At 37.6% G+C, this 8,834-nt stretch overlaps 1 protein-coding gene across 4 annotated transcripts in view; it reads left to right on the top strand.

Annotated features, from left to right (window-relative positions):
• Positions 1-557: 557 nt before the first annotated feature.
• Positions 558-8,834, top strand: part of CCDC102B (coiled-coil domain containing 102B) — a 420,613-nt gene continuing 412,336 nt past the window's right edge. For 3 of the 4 annotated variants that reach the window (XM_025192829.1, XM_014526198.2, XM_025192831.1), the window contains exon 1: positions 558-657. The gene's annotated coding sequence lies outside the window, so the exon portion shown is untranslated. Of the gene's footprint in view, positions 658-8,171; positions 8,246-8,834 lie in introns of all 4 variants that reach the window. The other variant, XM_025192830.1, reaches the window with a different exon arrangement.

The following is an 8,834-nucleotide window of genomic DNA, read 5'->3' as shown; positions in this document are numbered from 1 at the left end:
CACTGTTGGGCAAAAGTATTTCAAACTTTCTTTTACCTCGAAACAACACTTGAACCTCTGCATGGACTGAAAAAGATACTGAGTCACGTATCTGCACCCTTGGGCTTATAAATAGGGTTTAATCAACTCACCTACATGAATTAAATCCCTTGGTACTTTTTTAAAAATCCTTCTAGATAGCCAGCAGGGTCTGTAAGCATGATGACATTTTTTTTTAAAAGGGGGGTGGAGGTGGAAGAAAAGGGGAGGAGAGAAGCCAGAAAAAATGAACTAACTTTAACCAGTGCAAACTCTTCTGTTCTGCACATTTTACTTGGGTAGTACAAAGTCTGTTCTCTGCTGTCATTTTTGTTACAAACTTCAGTGGAAACAGAATTGTGCCCAAGTAACTCTTGCTATTCATCAGGAGGTATTTGGTATTTTCTGGACTAGGCAGGTTAAATACCTGTGCAAGTAAACATTACTGTAGTTAAAAGAAAAGTTAACTTAATTTTCTTAAATGGATTCACTGTCTATGGAATGAATTGACTAGATTACTCATATGGTTGACTTTCCAGATGATCCTAATGAGCATCAATCAGGAAATGAAGAATTTCATGCAAAATTACTAAACCTGCTCTGCACATTACTGAAATGACATCAGTCTCCATTGCTGAGGTAGGCTTTTGGTCTCACAGGGAATTAGTGTTAGAATAAATTAAATCAGGGTTTTTTGGGGGGAGGGGGAGGAGGAGAAAGGAGTACACTTTTTCAATGAATAGGATTATCTGAAATGGAAAGAGACCATATTCTATTAACTGATTAAATTAGTGGCTACAAAAAGGGAATACAGACTGTTATGGGAATGTAACATTTTACTTTTCTAGTTAATTTAGTTGCAGATTTCTGCTATGTCATATGAAAAAACACTTGTATATACATAATGAGTGCTAGAGAAACCATCTGTATTTCAAATTCCCATTTTCCTGAAAGTGATTACAATTAGGGTCCTGTTTTCCTGCTTTTGAAACGAAAGTATTAGGAATATACAAAATCTGAATCTAGTTCATCTCATGACAGAAAAAGGCAATAGGTTAACAAGAACTTTGTTGCTTTTATTTTTATATAAGGTCATATTGTATCACATCTGGTTCTTTGAATTAGGAAAAGGATTCTTTTAAAGATGGGATTGCATTTCTTAGTTATTTCATGCATTATGGCATGACAACTGTAGCCTGCAGCATGGGGTAGCAGAGTACAAAAAGGAAAATTGGAACTGGTATTAGACCTTGATTATGCTGCTGCTAGGCTGCTGGGTGATCCTGGGCACTTCTCCCTGTTCTACAGTTTCCACATCTGTAAAATACAGCTAATGATACTGACTACTTTTGACATATAGGCTAGGTACAAACATTCAAAAAGTCTGAGGCAGAATTGATCCGAGTTATGCAGTTTTCTGTAAGCAGCATAGTTTAGATCTGTAGCAAACAAAACAAACATTCACCTTTTGGTGAGGGAGGCAAATCTTAGGCTGGATTCTGCCATTTTTAAATAAGCCTGTGTGCCAAACATCTGCTCTGTTTCAGGTATAGACCCATTTCTGATCATTTATACCAGTAAAACTGTAATGTCTACACTTGCCCTGATGTTTAGCACTACAATATTTTATTTATTTATTCTTTTATCCAGAGGTGATACCCTTAGACTGAAGAACTCACAGGCAATTGGTCTACCTGTGGGTGGTCTGGTAAAGATGCCTGAGCTAGCATGAAACCTAGCTTAGCATAGACTGGCTGTGAGTTCTGCAGTCTGTTCTGTGTTCTCTGTTTCTGTGCCTAGGCTGCTACTAGTACCTGAAGTAGCTAATTTAAACCTGGCTGCAGCAAATCTATGTTACATTACAGTCAAGGGAGTGTCCGCAATACATATACGGTTTTGGTAAAGTAGAAAATATGATTTTGTGTTGCAAACAACTTGCCAAAGGTTGCAGAGCCAATTGATGAAAGTAGCAGGCCTGGGACCCATGTGTGCTGACTCTCAGGCATGTCTACATTGCAGTCAAAGGGGTTTAGAAAGACAACAAACAAGTTGCAAAAGTTTGTAAAGTAAATCAATGAAAAAAGGAGACTGATACCTGGGTATGCTGACTCACAGTTCTGTTTTTAAATAGTGTTGCTAACCCTAATTATCAAAAGTTGTGAGACTTTAAAACTTGAGAATTTCATGGCTGTAGAGGAGTAAAAGGACTCAACACTAGTTACAATTCTTATGGGCCTAACGGCTTCCCAGATCTATGTAATTAAGAAAAACACTGAATAGCATAGGTTTTGACAATATTCATAGAGCTTGATGCTTACTTACACTTACTTCAAGGCTCCTTTGCAATAGCAAGAGTGAAGTAAAGCAGCCTTAGTGTAAATTAGTTTTGCAGAATGGCCTGGCCCCTACCACTTAGTAATGCAGATTGCAAAATCCTTTCCCAGACCTCGGAGGCCTTGTTAAAAGATGAGTATGCATAAACATTTGGAATATCCATTGGGATCTCCTGTTGACTTGAAACATTAACCCAGAGTCTCCTCATGAAGAAGATATATTTCAAGATGAGAAAGAGCAATCAATCAAACTTTCAAGATGGGAGGCCCCCTCAATCCAACTCTGGCGGAAAATGAAAACATTCCAAGTCTCCATCTAAACATGTAAATACATATATATTAAGGTTAGAAATGTCAGTAGCAATTTTAATTGGTATAAATGACACTTGCATCATAATCTTATAAAATATTTCAAATATTATAGCAATTCTCCTCCTGTCCTGGATTATAGTTTGCAAAGAAAAATTCAGTGTTTTTCTTTTGATGTAACTGTGCTGAGAAAGTCATAGCTACAATAAATCATCCTGTCATTCTAATCATGCTGGTATTATTTTGATGCCTTTTGTGAAACTGTATTTCTTTTCCTTTAAAAAGGAAAAGTCTCCAAGCTTTTTCTTGCAAGATATTGGTGGATACTTATTAAGGAAGGACAATTTTTTAAGGCAATTTGGAAATCTTATTTTGAACCATGCACTTTCTACACTAGATTCTATTCTACCTATTAAGTTTCTAAGTATGATCCTGTCCACAATTCTCAAGTCCCTAAAACATTAATTAACATGAAAGGTAATTTGGTCCATGTCATCTTTGCTGCTTTTTGTCATATAGTATTACAATTAAGAGGAAGATGCATTACAAAAGTTAGGGGTTCTAAACCAGATGAACTAAGACTATGGTTAAACAGTGAAAAAATAGAATGGATCTGACCCTAAGTGTCCAAAAATCACTTGATTAGGTTTAGGGGAAAAAAAACTTGCTGCAAGCAAAACTCAGAGAGATGCTGAATGAATTGTGTAGTTGCATGTCAGGGGATGACCGTGATCCTGTGCAAAAATATATAGCATGTGTTCCTTTTAAAAACCTGCCAAATATTGATTACCTGACATTGAAACCATAATAGTAGAAATGGTTTATTTAAACAGCCTGAAGCTTAATAGGCTTGCCTGATACATCAGTGATAAGTACATTTTCACCTACCAAGTAGTGAACAAACTATTGAACCTATCCAAACCCTGAGGATTTCAATTTTATAATTTTTCTCTGTCGCAGAGGGGATTAGAACCTAGACAGTTCTGGGAGCCAGTTCCATGTTCAGACCTCAAGTTTATACTGGCCCTCTGATAAACTGTGGTCAGTATATCTTGAAAATATCTATCACTTGGTCATAGATATTGGTTATCCTAGTTACTCCAGGAAGGAACATTGCATCTGGTTTCCCTAGATGAGCCTATAAAAAAATTGGAAAAAAAAATTAGTCGGCCAAAATTAAGCCACAGGTAGCTGGTGAACCGTACACAAGCCAAAGCACTCTTGTTGCAGTACCTAGTTTCTCTTGCAGCTTTGTTAGTCATACAGCTGGGAAAGTTATTGTCGATATGTTGTAAAAGTTTATAATGGAACAAAATATTTTGAAAAGTCATTATCGTATTGTAAATGATAGTTAAAGCTGCTGTGCTTAAATGTTGTGTTTTGACCTTATGAGCTGTAAATGACAACACTTGTGTATATAAATATTTGCATCCATATTTAATTTTGAGCCTTTGAGTACAATGTATCATATTTCAAAGACCTTATAATAAATGTCAAACGTACATATGTTAAGAATTTTCCAAGATACTAAAACAACACTTGATGAATTAACCAACAAACTGAAATTCCAAAAAATGTATGTTGTTAATTATTGGGCCATATCTTTTAGAACAAGTCCATCCAGTATACAGCTTATTAAAAATGACAGTGAAAAAAGGATTGGAGGGAAAGAGTTGCTTGCTCTTTGAATGTCTGGCCAACTATGGAGTATATGTGTGTAAGTTAAATAGAGAACGTCAGTTAAGCAGGCATTAAAACATGTAAGCATTTAAAACATTTACAGATATTCATTAGCATTGAATTATCACATCTGGCATTTCTTCAGAATATAATTTCTGTGGTCTCAACATTTTTCTTGTTTTCTGTAATAGAGGTATGTAGTCTCTGCACCATTGTTTTACAAGGGTATTAGTTAGCTTTTTCTACAGCAGTAGCTAAATGGACAATGTTGGATGTTCAAGGTCTGTCTCAGGGAAAATACTTTTTTGGACTTTAGGAATACCATTTGCCATCCCTTCTCCTCCCCCCCTGCAAAATGGTCTTTTAAGATATTCTTTGTATCATCCACCGTAATCCAGGAAAATATTAGACCAACTTCCTTGCAGGTGTAAACAGTCAAGTTGCACTGATTTATACCTTCAAAAATTTGGCTCTGTAGTTTAATTTAGCAACAGGAAGTACTGTAAGAGATTAGATGAATTTTAAGGCAATCTTGCAAAAAGGTTTCTTATAAAAAGAGAAATACATTTTTTTAATTGTGTGAGATTAGACCTTAATTCAAATTACTAATAACATCATGTGGAAACATTAATGTATAGAATTAGACACCTTAGACCAGCCCACATGCATTTTATATAATAAAATAACTAAATTGCAATGTTACAAAGTTTATTAGTTATTGAACAAGGCAATAAAGTACATCTCAGTGGTTCCCAGTGTAATAGGGCCAAGCCCTGGTACTGAGAATGGAGCTAGGACAACAGAGTTGGAAGTCTTGATAGTTCCACATAATAAGTAGCAGGCAGCTAATTAGGTAATGGCCTGCTGAGGAGGAGCAAGGTTATATAAACCCTAAGCCAGAAGAAAAGGCCATTCTCACTCTGGTGGAGCGAGTGACAGCCCCTTGGAATTTCATCAGTAACGGCATGTGTAGATGAAACAGGAGCCCTAAATTGAAGCAGTGAGTTTTTAAAAACACCGCTTCAATTTAGGGCCAAGTAAACTGCCATGTTGTGCACACACCCGTGCACTTACCTGCCTCTCTGGTGGCGGGGTGGGGAGGGCGGGCTGCCGGTGGGTAGAGCGGTCCCTGGGCGACAGTGGGGCCAATGCTTCCCTCCACAGCAGCAGTGGCCCCCACGCCAGGCGGCACCCACTTGCAGGCACCTGGTTCAGGCAGTCCCAGGGGGTGCCACAGCCACAGAGGGAAGCACTGGGCCTGCGCAGCTCAGGCAGGCAGGCTCTGGGGGAGGTTGGAGGTGGGGAAATGATCAGGCTCTTTTTTTTTAAGAACAGAAAACTTACATTGGAAAAAATGGATTCCAGCTCTATTGGATACTTTAGTTAGTTGCCTTCCAGATAAAACACACAATAATGTGTTTATCAGGAGGTTTTTTACAAGTCTGACTTCCTTGTAATTTTTAACTGTACTGATGAAAATTAAGTAGTCAACTTCAACTGCTTACCCAACAGACCCACATATATAACTTCTGTTAATGGGTTTTACACACATTTATCAGTCATAAATGTGTCAATAAAATGGAATAGATAAATGGATAAATATGACCAGCAATCCTACTCTAAAGTTCTACAGGATTTTATTAAATAAGAAATCCTGTCATTTTCTCAGTTCTTATACCTCTGCTATAAAGTTATCTAGGTCTTTAGATTTCTGTTTTCCCCTAAATCTATATGGATGGGCCCTAGTACAGCATGGAAAGCATATATTCAAGAACAGAGTGAAATGAATTTGTTGCTACAATAGATCAGTGTTTTCATACAATGGAATTATTTCTGAAAGTGTAAAGTTAGAAGGAAGTTTTGTGGACTTGTGATTGGAAATAGTGGAAATATGTAATGACATGCAAGAAATCATGATTTCATATGAAAGTAGAACTGGAAGTGACCTCACAAGTTAATCTAGTCCAGCCCCTGTCCAAGGCAGGATCATTCCCTATTAAACCATCCCGGCCAAGTGTCCATCCCACCTGCTCTTAAATTGCCCAGGATGGAAATCGCACAATATCTCTAGGTAGCCTATTCCAATTCTTGACCACCCTCATAATCAGAAAGTTCCTCCTAATCTCCAATCTAAATTTCTCCTGCTGCAGCTTGAGGCCATTGCTCCTAGTCCTATCCCCCGTGACTATAAATAAATGCCTATCTCTAGCCTCTCTATAATTGCCCTTCAGGCATTTGAAAACTGTTATCAAATCCCCTCTCACTCTTCTGTTTTCTAAAATAAATAACCCTAGTTCTTTCAGCCTTTCCTCATAAGTCTTACTTTATAAGCCTCCAATTATTTTGTTGATCTGCAAAGAACTCTTTCTAAACTGTTCACATGGTGTATGAAGTGTAGGGCCCAAACCAGACACTGTACTCCAGGTGAGGTCTCACTAGTACTGAAGAGAGCAGAAGAATCACATTCCTATTAAAATTACTCTCTATGCTGTTGGCTTTTTTCCAATAAGAGCACACTGTTGTCTTGTGTTCCACTTATAATCAAGATCAGGTATTTGTAATTTGTAATTCTTGATCTTGGTGTTCTCTCCCCTTTTGGGATATGGAGATAAAGTGGGTTAGCTTTTTCAAGAGGAGGGACTTCCCAATTGCTTAGGAGTCATCTTTCTAGCTAAATGGAAGCATGACATGTTCTGAAGAGAAGTACTTCATTCTCCTAAAAAAGAGCCTGTTATAGTTGAATTTGTCAATCTTTGAAATACCATTATTCATGAGCTAGATTCTGGGAAAGGATAAGGGACAATACATTTAAAAGTTCCTCATGCTCCTTCTGTATCTTCTGTTGTGCCATGTTTTAGTGAGGAGTGTAAACCTAATCTTTATTCTTGGGTCCCAATTATTATCTTCTAACACTTTCATGCATGGGATGCCTGAGTCAGAAGCCTGTAGATTCAAACTGTTAAATTCACTCTGGTTGTCTTTATTGTCACAATTTTGGGTAGTCACCAGCATATTTAGCTATTTCAGAAATAATGCTTTTTAAAGTAATGGAATCTAATCTATGGACCTAGCTTCCTTTGTGCTGGAAGAGGCTTCTTTATGTAGATCCTGACCTGCCCATGCAGAAAAAGTGGCCACCTGCCTTCAGAGCCTGCCTTTATCTCTGGACCTTATGGAAAGCTCCAAAGCAGTCAAGTAGCTAGGAGGTGGAAAGATAGATGGTGAGAAAATGGAGGTACAGAAGAGGTACACACCTGACCACTGTAGCTCCCCGGGGTCTGTGGGGTTAGTTAGGGAGATGAGTGAAGGATACTTCCTACAACTTTGCTCAGTTTGGGTGATCATGTTCATCAAAGTCCTCTTCTATAGATTTTCCTTTTGCTTGGGAGCCTGTTAATCTAGTCTACTGTAAAGCTAGACTGTACTCTAGATCAGTTGTCCTTAACTAGGGTTCTATGAGATCATTTTAAGGGAGTCATGCAGTATTTGCAATTTTGGGAGTAGAAACATCTACAAACATTTTATAAGATAAACCCAGAGATTTCAGATAGGAATCAATAGTATCAAAAACCATTCTGACTTGTTGTGGTCTGAGTTCTTTGCAACAGAAAAATAGCTGTATTATTTCTCCTTATTCAAGAAATGAGAAAAAGTTCTAAAAACTGGGATTTTCCAAGGGATCCCTTGACTCTAATGAGGGGCGCCTGGAGTCTAACAAGGTTAAGTAGCATTACTTTACAATGGTTTGTGGGATAGAAATGTAGTAGGTTGGGAAAAGAAAACCAATATTCTGTTGGCATATTTTATTCTTCCCTCTTCTCTGTTGTCTAGATTGTTTAAGAAAAAATCTGTTTCCAGATCTGTAACTGGTAGCAGCTCAAGCTTTCTATAACTGGAGGCAACTAGTAAGTAGACAAATATTTTTAAAGTTCTGAAAAATCCTGTGTTTAAAAAAAAAAACCCAAAAGCTAGGTTTCTCAGATTCGTGCTGTACCCCTAGGACTTATTCTACACAATACATCTCTAGCTGGGCTCATCATGTGTAAATCTTCATTTAGATACATGACGTTTGCTCTGAAATGTTGCCATCCCTTTGACATACTGTAAAAACCATTTTGTTGAGTTCTTCAACCATGTTTTGAAAGTCACAGAAAATGAAGACTATTATTAAGATAAAAGAAAGTAAAATGCATATTAATTCATAAAACTTTCATGATGTGCTGGTCCCTTCTCATTCAAGGAGCATGATAATGCTATGTGGTTTTTAAGGCTAACTACGAACGTTAAACCTATCCCACTTAAGCAGGCAGAAAGTGCTGTAAAGCCATAACTGAGCAGAAGTTCATGGCTCTTGGAGCACTTTAAAAATGATTAATTACACTCCTAATTAATGCTTGAGGGATGAGGTATTAGATTAATGCTCTTTATAGATTCATAGATTCATAGACGTTAGGGTCGGAAGGGACCTCAATAGATCATCGAGTCCGACCCCCT

The sequence above is a fragment of the Alligator sinensis genome, unplaced genomic scaffold (genome assembly GCF_000455745.1).
Source record: "Alligator sinensis unplaced genomic scaffold, ASM45574v1 scaffold488_1, whole genome shotgun sequence".
NCBI lineage: Eukaryota > Metazoa > Chordata > Crocodylia > Alligatoridae > Alligator > Alligator sinensis.
Note: the sequence above shows the minus strand (reverse complement) of the source record. Positions and strands in the feature narration are given on the sequence as shown.